The sequence below is a fragment of the Pseudophryne corroboree genome, chromosome 6, assembly GCF_028390025.1.
Source record: "Pseudophryne corroboree isolate aPseCor3 chromosome 6, aPseCor3.hap2, whole genome shotgun sequence".
In the NCBI taxonomy this organism is placed as follows: domain Eukaryota; kingdom Metazoa; phylum Chordata; class Amphibia; order Anura; family Myobatrachidae; genus Pseudophryne; species Pseudophryne corroboree.
In genome coordinates, this window is record NC_086449.1 from 194,463,681 (window position 1) to 194,476,074 (window position 12,394).

At 44.4% G+C, this 12,394-nt stretch overlaps 1 long non-coding RNA gene across 1 annotated transcript; it reads right to left on the bottom strand.

The window, feature by feature from the left end:
• Positions 1–433: 433 nt before the first annotated feature.
• On the bottom strand, positions 434–10,764 carry LOC134935123 (uncharacterized). Its single transcript, XR_010179914.1, has 3 exons — positions 10,696–10,764; positions 10,329–10,486; positions 434–2,202 (listed from the first exon to the last, which is right to left on the bottom strand). It is a non-coding gene; the product is annotated as an uncharacterized LOC134935123 (long non-coding RNA).
• Positions 10,765–12,394: the final 1,630 nt, after the last annotated feature.

A 12,394-nucleotide genomic window follows, 5' to 3' on the forward strand; every position in this document is an offset into this window, starting at 1 on the left:
TCCCCATTGCAGCCCTGCGACACGCAGCCGAATTGCGGCTCAGATGCATGCGCAGTTTGGATCTGATCGCACACTATGTGAAAACGCACAGCAGCGGTCAGATCTGAATTACCCCCTGGGTCTCAATTATTTTTTAGCTTCTAGCTGCTAATCTAAAAATGTAGCTGTCAATAAACTTTATACGATCATAACATCATAACGTGTAACACCAAGGTATATGATGGATGTAGTCAAAATTTAGACAGTAAAAACTCAGACAATCAAAATGTTGACACCAAAATGTGGACATTGGTCAAAATGTTGAAAGCCAAAAGGTCGACAGTGTCATAAGGTCAATAGTTAAAATGTATCTGCCTGCTGATGCTTGTAGTCAGCCTGTAAACAAAATATAAAAATAAAGACAAGACACCAAACGGAATGTTGTATATTTTTATTAAATAACCACTCCCCCACACAGCCCTCATTCTCCACTTCATTACTCACAAAATACAGGCATCAGGTCCTCTTCCTGCCATGCTAATAACTATAAATAGGTTAATAATGTTGAATGGTGTTCTGATAATGTTGAAGACCTTAATAATTTATGAGGAGGACTAATTCATGATTATGGGATTATACTATGTGGTGGTCACTGAGATTTTCTCTGTATTGAATGGATGGCACTGGGGTTGTCCTCTGTAGTGTATGACTATTACTGACGTGCTCTCTGTATTGTATATTGGGGGTCATTCCAAGTTGATCGTTTGCTAGCTGTTTAAAGCAGCCGTGCAAACGCTATGCCGCCTCCCACTGGGAGTGTATTTTAGCTTAGCAGAAGTGCGAATGAAAGGATCGCACAGCGGCTACAAAATAATTTTGTGCAGTTTTAGAGTAGCTCCAGACCTACTCAGCGCTTGCGATCACTTCAGACCATTCAGTTCCGCGTTTTTCCTGGCATGCCTGCGTTTTTTCAAACACTCCCTGAAAACGGTCAGTTGACACCCAGAAACGCCCTCTTCCTGTCAATCACTCTGCGGCTGCCATTGCGACTGAAAAGCGACGCTAGACCTTGTGTAAAAATACATCAGCCGTTGTGAAAGTACTTTGTGCGTGTGCACTGCGCCGCATACGCATGCGCAGAAGTGCTGGTTTTTCACTTAATCGCTGTGCTGCGAACATTTTTCACTAGCGATCAACTCGGAATGACCCCCATTGTTCATTAGGATACTTTCTGTTTTATTGTATGTTATTATTGCTGTCTTATCATAATACTTCTTTTTTTGTCTTTCTTTTGAAATCTCACATTTGGGAAAACTCTTCTAGAAATCCTGCATGTACCCCTGGAGTAGAACTTGGACAGTGGAGCCTCAGGGCTGCAGCCTTGACAGCCTAGGCTGAAAACTTTTTTCAGAGTATTCATTGGTTCATACACTGTTTAATGCTATTTATGGAATTTTAACATTTTAGCTTAATGCAGACAAGGACCACTAAAGCCTCAATAATATACAATTTATATTTAGAAACTAGACAGATATTGTTCAAAGTCTAACATGACATGTATCAGTAAAAATATATATATTAGACTCCAAAGGGAAAAAGTACTGAGGTAGTCTATTAGGAGTCATATTCTGCATGAAATGCAGTGGCTGAGAATACAGAAACCTTGCACAGGATGGAATTATGTATCTCAGTTGTTGATAGCATCACTGTATTGTGTTGATACAATGAACAATGATACCAGAGCTTGTTTTACCCATAACGGTTTCAGCAATTCATTTGTAACTGTTACAAACACTCTACTGTTATTCTTCAGTAGTTATTAATGTTAAACCAGTTTAATAAATGTCGTCCTTGCAAGTTCTGCCTGGGAGTCTATGAGTCAGAATTAGAATAGATGAGTCACACAGAATGCTTCATAACTTGTTTGCTGTGTCAACATTAGTCTCCTTCTTTTGGATAAGCAGCCTCCACACTGGTACTCCTTAAAGGAAAACTCCAAGCTCAGGGAAAATAAAATAATCAAAATAAACAAGTTCAATCCGATCGTGAGGGCAGTGACACATGGGCAGTGTCCGCGCCAGTGTATCAGACTTGGCATTTCTAGAGCTTAGCCACGCTTGTTAGATTTTGAATTCACAACATGCATAAGGTTACATCAACAGGACACTTTTCCCATGCACATCCACACATGTCCTCTTCACAGCATTATATAGAACTGCAGCCCTATCAAAGAAAGCAAATACAACAAAAAAGTCACCCCAAAGAACTGTTTACTATGATATTCATGTAAGAATGGCTTTTCTAATATCACTGATTCTGAGTTGAAAGTAAAAAAACAAAAAACAAAACAAGTAACTCTGTAATTGGAACAAACCATGTTGCCATGCAAGGGGAGCAAATACTTGTTTGATTTTTCTATGCAGGGTAACTACTGGCTGCTTCTGCATGTAGCCCACAAATTCTGGGCAGCTTTAGTTTTACACTGTAATTTTAATTTCAGTTTGGAGTCTTTGGACACGCCCCACCCACTCTCTGCATGTTACATCTGCCCTACCTGCAGTGCAACATGGTTTTGCCCAGATACAAAGTTACTTGCTCAGTGGCAAACGCAGGATTTGCATGGGGGAATTTCCAGAACTGGGCGGAACCAATCACGGGGGTGGGGACTGAGGTGACCCAGTATATGCTGGGTCCGTAAAACTAGTGTGTGTGTGTGTGTGTGTGTGTGTGTGTGTGTGTGTGTGTGTGTGTGTGTGTGTGTGTGTGTGTGTGTGTGTGTGTGTGTGTGTGTGTGCATATATATATATATATATATATATATATACATATATCTAAACACACACATATATATATATATATATATATATACATACACACACACATACATAGCATATTAAACATGCATATATATATATATATATGTACACACACATACAGTGCATATATATATATCATATGTGTGTGTGTGTTTATATGTATGTATGTATATACATGTGTATATATGTATGCACATGGATATATATGTACTATAATTAAAATAAAGTAAACTTTTATTGCACTTACAAGTGCCACCAGGAAGACAGCAGGCTGCAGAGGACGCTAGACAGCCATTAATAATACTCATGCAGCTAAAAAAATTAAAAATATATATATATATTTTATTTTTTTTAGTGGAGGGGGGTTTCTGGGTGCTCGGAACCCCCCCCCCCCTGGGTGCGCCACTGTTGCTAATTGCTACTTAGTATACCACTGGCAAATAAAGCAAAATTATCTAAAAATTATGGAAAAAGTACTCAAGTATGAGAATTGCTATTCATGGGGCCTAATTCAGACCTGATCGTAGCAGCAAATTTGTTAGCAGATGGGCAAAACCATGTCCACTGCAGGAAGGGGGGGGGGGGGGGATTTATAGTGTGCAGAGAGAGTTAGATTTGGGTGGGTTATTTTGTTTCTGTGCAGGATAAATACTGGCTGCTATATTGTTACACTGCAATTTAGATTTCTCTTACGTTCTAGAGGATGCAGGGGTCCACTTTAGTACCGTGGGGTATAGATGGTTCCGCAGGAGCCCTTGGCACTTTAAGACTTTTTAGCTGTGTGAACTGGCTCCTCCCTCTATGTCCCTCCTCCAGACCTCAGTTTAGAAAATGTGCCCAACGAGACTGGGTGCACTCTAGTGGAGCTTTACTGAGTTCTGCTGAAAAATAGACTTTTAGGTTTTTTCTTTTACAGGGAAACTGCTGGCAACAGTTTCCCTGCTTCGTGGGACTTAGGGGGGGGGGGGAGTAGGAACCAACTTAGTTAGTTCAATGGTTCTGCTTCCGCTGACAGGACACCATTAGCTCCTGAAGGGTAAAACAAACAGGATTGTACCAGCGCTTGCTGTTATGAAACAAATGAAAAAATTGTCTGAGCGGTTTAGATAAAAATAATTTTACACATTTATTTAAAAACACACTTAACACATTTTAAAACTAAAATGTAAAGGCCATATAAACAACCTGCATGGGTATCATATTATACTGGTTTTTCATATGGGCTGGCTAGGATTCACTCTGACAGGATAAGTCACCGGGTAATACCTCCTTAATCGGCTATTCGCAAATTCCGATGTTTTTGCAGTAGGAGTGTCCTCAGTGATAAGATGGTGAGGGTCCACTTTATATGTAAGTGACCTATGTAAGTGACCTATGAGTTATTAATAAATGTATTTTTCTGAGCGGTTTAATTTTTAATATATTTGTCAGGTGCAACCAATTACACCATCTAGTAGAGTATAAAAAGGCCTATCTACAGACCATTACATACATGCTCCTGAGGAAGCTGGACTTGATCTACCAGTGAAACGCGTTGAGCTTGCTTTGTGTATACCCGCCTTTGGGATCGCTGGACTGCTGGCATTTTTTTGGTCACTCTTGCCTTTGGAATTTATCCTCGGCCTTCATTTGTGCTGTGGCTGATTTGGAACCAGATTAATTCCGGATTTCCATATAAAGTGGACCCTCACCATCTTATCACTGAGGACACTCCTACTGCAAAAACATCGGAATTTGCTAATAGCCGATTAAGGAGGTGTTTCCTGTCAGAGTAAATCCTAGCCAGCCCATGTGAAAAACCAGTATAATATGATACCCATGCAGGTTGTTTATATGGCCTTTACATTTTAGTTTTAAAATGTGTTAAGTGTGTTTTTAAATAAATGTGTAAAATTCTTTTTATCTAAACCGCTCAGACAATTTTTTTATTTGTTTCATAACAGCAAGCGCTGGTACAATCCTGTTTGTTTTATTCTACCATAATTCGGAGACTTTACCACCCCCGTACCAGCTGCTATTGATAGCGCACCTATATATATTTCTCTTAGCTCCTGAAGGGTACTGAACACAGCTCCAGCCTAGCCTGCGTTCACTCCCACAGCACTGCCGCCACCCCCTAACAGAGCCAGAAGTCAGAAGACAGGTGAGTAGTTACCCGAGTCCTACAGAGAGGGCTCCTCCGGTCATCCAGGCGGCATACAGGTACAAGAGCAGCAGCGGCTGCGCGCCATGTTCTCAGCACAGGGTGCAGAGCGCAGGGGGGGGGGGGCGTGCTCTGAGGACATAGAAAATCCTTACTCTCACTGGCAAAAGGCATCTCCCTGAAAGCTGAGGAGATGCCAGCCCTGGCCAGTATAAAATATGTTTGTTTTTCTGAGGGAGAAGCGCGCCATTAGAACGGCGGGACTTCTCCTCAGCGTTGCCAGTACATTCACTGGCGCCATTTTCTCTCCACAGAAGCGCGATGTGCTGTCGCCTCAAACCACTGTCACAAGTACCAGGGGTTTTTAAGGGGGACGGGGGGATATTGTTATTATATACATTATATTTATTTAATCAGCGCTGTTACGGTAATTTGTGATATATATAAATTACGTACGGGGCGCATTGGGTGTGCTGGCAAATCCCTCTGTGTGTTTCTCTTACAGACTTTAGGAAGGTCTGTCCCCATTAAGCCCACGTGCCTGTGGGTCTGTGTGTTTGTGTGTTTGGTACATGTGTGTGACATGTCAGAACACAGGGAGGATTCTTCCCCGGAGGAACCCAATTTTGACGCAGAAGAGGGTAGTATGGTGGCCCTTCCCTCTCAAAAGGAACCAGGATTAGTAAGACAATTGCAAAGTAATATGTCACTCCTTGCTAAAAAAAATTCAGAGTCTGAACAACAGACTAAGTTTTGGAGACAGTCTGTGGAAGACGTGTTATCTGCGATTCCCTCACTTTCCTCCACTCCCAACACTTCCAGCTCACAAAAAAGGTCTCTGGACCAAATTATGCATGGGGACACAGACACAGATTCCGACACCGATGTCGACACTGGGAGTTGAGAGGGGTTGATCCTAAATTAGCAAAAAGCATTCAATGTATAATAGTCGCTATAAAAGAGGTGTTGGAATTTCCTGATACAACACCACTACCTAAGAAAAAGGTCAGCTTCATTGAAAGATCCTGCTGACCGTAAATTAGAATCGACGTAAAATCCATGTATATTGCTAATGGAACGCCTCAGTCATATCAAGGATGCTGCAGGTTATTTGGTAGAAGCGATAAAGGATATTGGTTTATTAAATTCAAGATCCTCCGCTATGGCGATTTCAGCCCGCAGGGCTCTATGGATTCGTCAATGGAACGCTGATGCAGAATCAAAGAGAAATATTGAGGCACTCACTTACAATGGCGAGGCACTATTTGGTGACAAATTAGACGCCATGATTTCGACGACGACATCAGGCAAGTCAGCTTTTCTGCCTTCTGCACCACCTCCAATGCAGTCCTTTCGGCCAAACAAGTACAAAAAGGCAAAAGGTACCCCCTTCTTCGTGGGTCGAGGGCAAGGAAGAGGTCGGAAGCCTGCAGGTTCCTAAGAGCAGAAGACAACCGCTGCTTCTGCTAAAACCACAGCATGACGCTGGGGCTCCCCTGCAGGAGTCCAATCGGGTGGGGCCGGTCTACTACAGATAGTATCTCCAGGGTACAAACTGGAATTTCAAGATCTTCCCCCAGGCCGATTTTTCAAATCAGCCTTACCAATTTTCTGTTCAGGACAGAAAAAAAGTGCTGGACGCAATCCAGAAATTATGTCAAGACAGGGTAATTTCCTTGGTTCCTGTGCTTCAGCGAGAAACAGAATTTTATTCAAGTCTGTTTGTAGTGCCGAAGCTGGACGGCTCGGTAAGACCGATTTTAAACCTATAATCGTTGACTCTTCACTTGAAACGGTTCAAATTCAAGTCGGAATCACTGAGGGCGGTGATTTCCAATCTGGAGGAGGAGGAATTTATGGTGTCGGTGGACATCAAAGATGCTTATTTGCATGTTCCCATATACCCTCCACATCAAGCTTACCTGAGATTTGCCGTTCAGGAATGCCATTATCAGTTTCAAACGTAGCCGTTCGGCCTCTCCACAGCTCCGAGAATATTCACCAAAGTGATGGTGGAGATGTTGGTTCTCCTTCGCAAGAAGGGAGTCAACATCATCCCTTACCTGGACGATCTCCTCATAAAAGCGAGATCCAGGGAAACTTTATTGCAGAACATCGCACTGTCCATGACGGTGCTTCAGCATCACGGTTGGATTATATACCTTCCGAAATCCCAGTTGGAACCAACGATGAGGTTATCATTCCTGGGAATGATTCTGGGCACCGAAGTACAGAAAGTATTCCTACCTATGAAGAATGCTCTGGAAATTCAGAGGCTGGTCAAACTACTTTTGAAACCAGCACGCGTGTCGATCCACTGATCCGCCTGATGGGAAAGATGGTAGCAGCTTATGAGGCACTACATTACGGCCAATTCCATGCCAGAGTTTTCCAGTGGGACCTGCTGGACAAGTGGTCCGGATCGCATCTTCATATGCATCGAACGATAATCCTGTCAGCAAAGACAAGGATTTCTCTCCTGTGGTGGCTACAAACTTCTCACCTCCTGAAGGGACGCAGGTTCGGGATTCATGCCTGGATCCTGGTGACCACGGATGCAAGTCTCCAAGGTTGGGGAGTAGTCATGCAAGGGGAAACTTTCCAAGGAAGGTGGTCCAGTCAAGAAGCTCTTTTTCACATAAATGTTCTGGAGTTGAGAGCGGTTTACAACGGCCTTCAGCAAGCGGCGCATCTTCTTCAAGAGCGTACCATCCAGATCAAGTCAGACAATGTAACAGCGGTGGCTTACATAAATCATCAAGGAGGAACGAAAAGCAGAGCGGCCATGGAAGAGGTGACAAAAATACTCCTCTGGGCAGAAAGACATGCGACAGCTCTGTCGGCGGTCTTCATTCCGGGAGTGGACAACTGGGAATCAGACTTCCTCAGTAGACACCATCTCCATCCAGGAGAATGGGGCCTCCACCCCGAAGTGTTTGCAGAAATAACAAGTTATTGGGGCGTTCCTCAGGTAGACAGGATGGCGTCTTGTCTGAACAAAAAACTTCAGAAATATTGTTCCAGGTCGAGACCCACAAGCAATAGCAGTGGATGCACTGGTAACCCAGTGGGTGTTCCAGTCAGTGTATGTCTTCCCTCCACTTCCACTAATACTAAAAACTCTCAAGATTATAAGAAGAACAAAGGTGCGGGCGATACTCATTACCCCAGATTGGCCAAGAAGGGCTTGGTATCCAGATCTTCAGGAGTTACTGTTGGAAGATCCTCTGGTTTTTCCTCTTCGAGAGGACCTCCTTCAGCAAGGGCCGCTGGTTTATCCAGACTTACTGTGGCTACGTTTGACGGCATGGCTGTTGAACGCCAGATCCTAGCTCGTAAAGGTATTCCAAATTAAGTAATTCCCACACTTATTCAGGCCAGAAAAGGGGTAACGTCTAGACATTACCATCGTATTTGGAGAAAATATGTTTCTTGGTGTGAATCCAAGAAGTCTCTTGCGGCGGAGTTTCAATTAGGACGTCTTCTCCTATTTCTATAGGCTGGTGTGGATGCGGGCTTAAGATTGGGATCTATCAAGGTCCAAATTTCGGCTTTGTCCAGTTTCTTTCAGAAACAATTGGCTTCCCTTCCTGAGGTTCAGACGTTCGTTAAGGGAGTTCTGCACATCCAACCACCATTTGTGCCCCCCGCGGCACCATGGGACCTTAATGTGATGTTGCAGTACCTCAAGTCAGACTGGTTTGAACCTCTGCAGTAGGTGGAGTTGAAGTCTCTCACTTGAAAAGTGATCATGCTGCTGACCTTGGCGTCAGGCAGACGCGTGTCTGAGTTAGGGGCTTTGTCTCACAAGAGCCCTTACTTGATTTTTCATGAAGATAGGGCTGAACTAAGAACACGTTAGCAATTTCTTCCGAAGGTTGTGTCTTCTTTCCATATTAATCAACCTGTAGTGGTGCCAGTGGCTTCTGACACCTCAGCCGTTCCCAAGTCCTTAGATGTCGTCAGGGCTTTGAAGACTTATGTTGCACAAATGGCTCGAATTAGGAAAACAGAGGCTCTGTTGGTCCTCTATGACCCCAACAAGATTGGGGGTCCTGCTTCTAAGCAGACAATAGCACGCTGGATTAGGGGTACTATTCAGCATGCTCATTCCACGGCAGGATTGCCAATACCGACTTCGGTAAAGGCCCACTCTACAAGAAAAGTGGGTTCTTCCTGGGCGGCTGCCCGGGGTGTCTCGGCTTTGCAAATTTGAAGAGCGGCTACTTGGTCAGGTGCAAACACGTTTGCTAAATTTTACAGGTTTGACACCTTGGCTGCTGACGACTTTTATTTGGTCAGTCAGTGCTGCAGGAACATTAGCACTTTCCCGCCCGTACTGGGAGCTTTGGAATATCCCCATGGTACTAAAGTGGACCCCAGCATCCTCTAGGACGTAAGAGAAAATAGTATTTTTTTATACCTACCGGTAAATCCTTTTCTCGTAGTCCGTAGAGGATGCTGGGTGCCCGCCCAGTGCTCCATTTTTCCTGCATTGTTTGTTTTGTTTTCTTACACAGTTTCTCATGTGTTAAGTTATTTTACAGTAGTTGCTGTTCTGTTATTCAATGTTTCGTGACATGTTGTCAGATGTATGCCATTTTGTGAGGCACGTTGAGCTGGTATGAATCTCACCACTAGTTTATCCTTCTCTCGAAGTTGTCTGTCTCCTCGGGCACAGTTCCTATACTGAGGTATGGAGGAGGGGCATAGAGGGAGGAACCAGTTCACACAGCTAAAAAGTCTTAAAGTGCCCAGGGCTCCTGCGGAACCATCTATACCCCATGGTACTAAAGTGGACCCCAGCATCCTCTACAGACTACGAGAAAAGGATTTACCGGTAGGTATATTAAAATCCTATTTTTAGCTTTAACACACCCCACCCAAATCTAACTCTCTCTGCACATGTTATATCTGCCCTTTGTACTTTGAGATTTGTAGAAAATTCATATTAATAATTGACCAAAACTCATGGCTGGATTAAGGCTGGTGGGGGCCCAGGGCAATGAAGGCGTGGGGCCCCTACTACTAAAATTCCTGCAAACCCCCCCCCCCCGTCCCAGTCAAAGGGAGGTTCATCCAATTGAAAATGCAGTGTGGGGGGTCCCATAATGTGTTGGGCCCTGGGATGGCCACCACTGCCGCTCCTCCCTTAATCCTTCCCTGCCAAAGTTAACATAAGCGGGATATACTGTAGTCATTAGATCGACAATATCAATGTCAAAGTTTGAAATGCCGACACTGACAGAATTCTAACATTAGGTTTAGGTTGTCGGATGGGAGGATTAGGCACAGGGTTAGGAGGATATGGGAGTGGGAGGCTAGGGTTATGCACTAGAAGGAGTGTTAGGGCTGGGGATTAGAATTAGGGATAGGAGGACTATACTTACTGGAACGCTACCGCATCAGATAACACTACCAGAACTGATGGTCACATGACTGCCGACACCCAGAAGCCACCTGTGGGTACTCCGCTTCAGCCGGTACATTTTATAATGTTGACATTCCTCCAGAGGCTACATGATGAATGTTGGCATATCATACCTACCTAACATAAACAATTTAAATAAATAATATTTATACTAGACACAGCACTAAATGCATTGTCACACAGTGGACATATAGTATGGCATAGTAGGGCAAATGCAGGAATTGATGGATTAAATGTTCAGCATTGTGAAAACACATTATTACAAGTCATTATTAAACAATAATATCCACTTGCTCATTTGTTTCCCACCAGTTAGCATTACTCACCATTGCTTGCTATCAATAAACATCCATGGCGTGATATCCTTGAGGTCTTTCCTTTTATTATGACTTCTCTAAGAAAAGAAGATAAGCAGAGACTGTAAATATTACATAAGTACACCGTACATAGGGGGTCATTCCGAGTTGTTCGCTCGCAAGCTGCTTTTAGCAGCTTTGCACACGCTAAGCCGCCGCCTACTGGGAGTGAATCTTAGCATAGTAAAATTGCAAACGAAAGATTCGCAATATTGCGAAAAGACTTCTCTGTGCAGTTTCTGAGTAGCTCGAGACTTACTCTGCCAGTGCGATCAGTTCAGTGCTTGTCGTTCCTGGTTTGACGTCACAAACACACCCAGCGTTCACCCAGACACTCCTCCGTTTCTCCAGCCACTCCCGCGTTTTTCCCAGAAACGGTAGCGTTTTTTCACACACTCCCATAAAACGGCCAGTTTCCGCCCAGAAACACCCACTTCCTGTCAATCACATTACGATCACCAGAACGAAGAAAAAACCTCGTAATGCCGTGAGTAAAATTCCTAACTGCATAGCAAATTTACTTGGCGCAGTCGCACTGCGGACATTGAGCATGCGCATTAGCGACTAATCGCTCCGTTGCGAGAAAAAAATAACGAGCGAACAACTCAGAATGACTCCCATAGAACTTATTGGGAAGAAAGTGCCATGAAATATACTACAAAATGACAGATCTTTGTAAAGATGTGTACACAGGGTGAGATCCTTGATATGCCCGATTTTGACTATGCGATTTCCCTTGAACTCCCCCAGAGCCCAGATAGCACAGATTGTACAGATTTTGACTATCTGTGCTTGAGATTTTGTCTGTGTACGATTTTGACTAATTGCCAATTTTGACTATACTTTGTACTAGATAGTACACTACATAGTCAAGATTGACTTGCCTGCACAGTCTATCTAGCCTTACGATACCCAGTGCCGCCCCCCCCCCCATGAAAACAGGCCGAGACGGTGCTAGTAGACTTTGGTGACAAGAATTATAATTTTTTTCACCATCAGTGGCAGCCTGAAGAGAGAGAGCCCAGTCCCTCCCTCACCCGTCCAATCCACCCAGTGCCCACATACACCCCACTAGTGCAGTGCAGTGGTACGTGCAGATCCAGTGCTAAGTGGATGGCTGCTGGTCGAAGTGGTCCAGTCCCTCCCCTCCACTCACATTTCCTCCCCTTCCTCTCACCAGCTGCCTCCCATCGGGACGCTGCTGTTGCCGAGGTTCACACACAGGCGCGAAATCCAAATGATGGGGACCCGCTGCTGCCACGGCAGCTAAAGACGGGAACCCACTGCTGCCGAACCTACAGACGGGGACTCACTGCTGGCGGATCTACAAACGGAGACCCGCTGCTGCCGGAGCTAAAGATGAGAACCCACTGCTACCAGGGACTAACTGCTGTAAAAGGTACAAAATGCCGCCTGTCCTGATGGGTAGAGGGGGTACACAATGCTACCTGTAGCTGGGGAGGAGGAAGGGGATAGCTGTCTCTACCCTTTCTCTGTCTCCCCCTACTCTCTCTCTCTCTGTCTCTCCCCTCCACCTCTCTCTCTCTCTCTCTCTGTCTACCCCTTCTCTCTTTCTCTGTCTACCCCTTCTCTCTCTCTCTCTCTCTCTCTCTCCTCTCTTTCTCTGTCCCTTTTCTCTCTCTGTCTCCCCTCTTCTCATGTGCCCTCC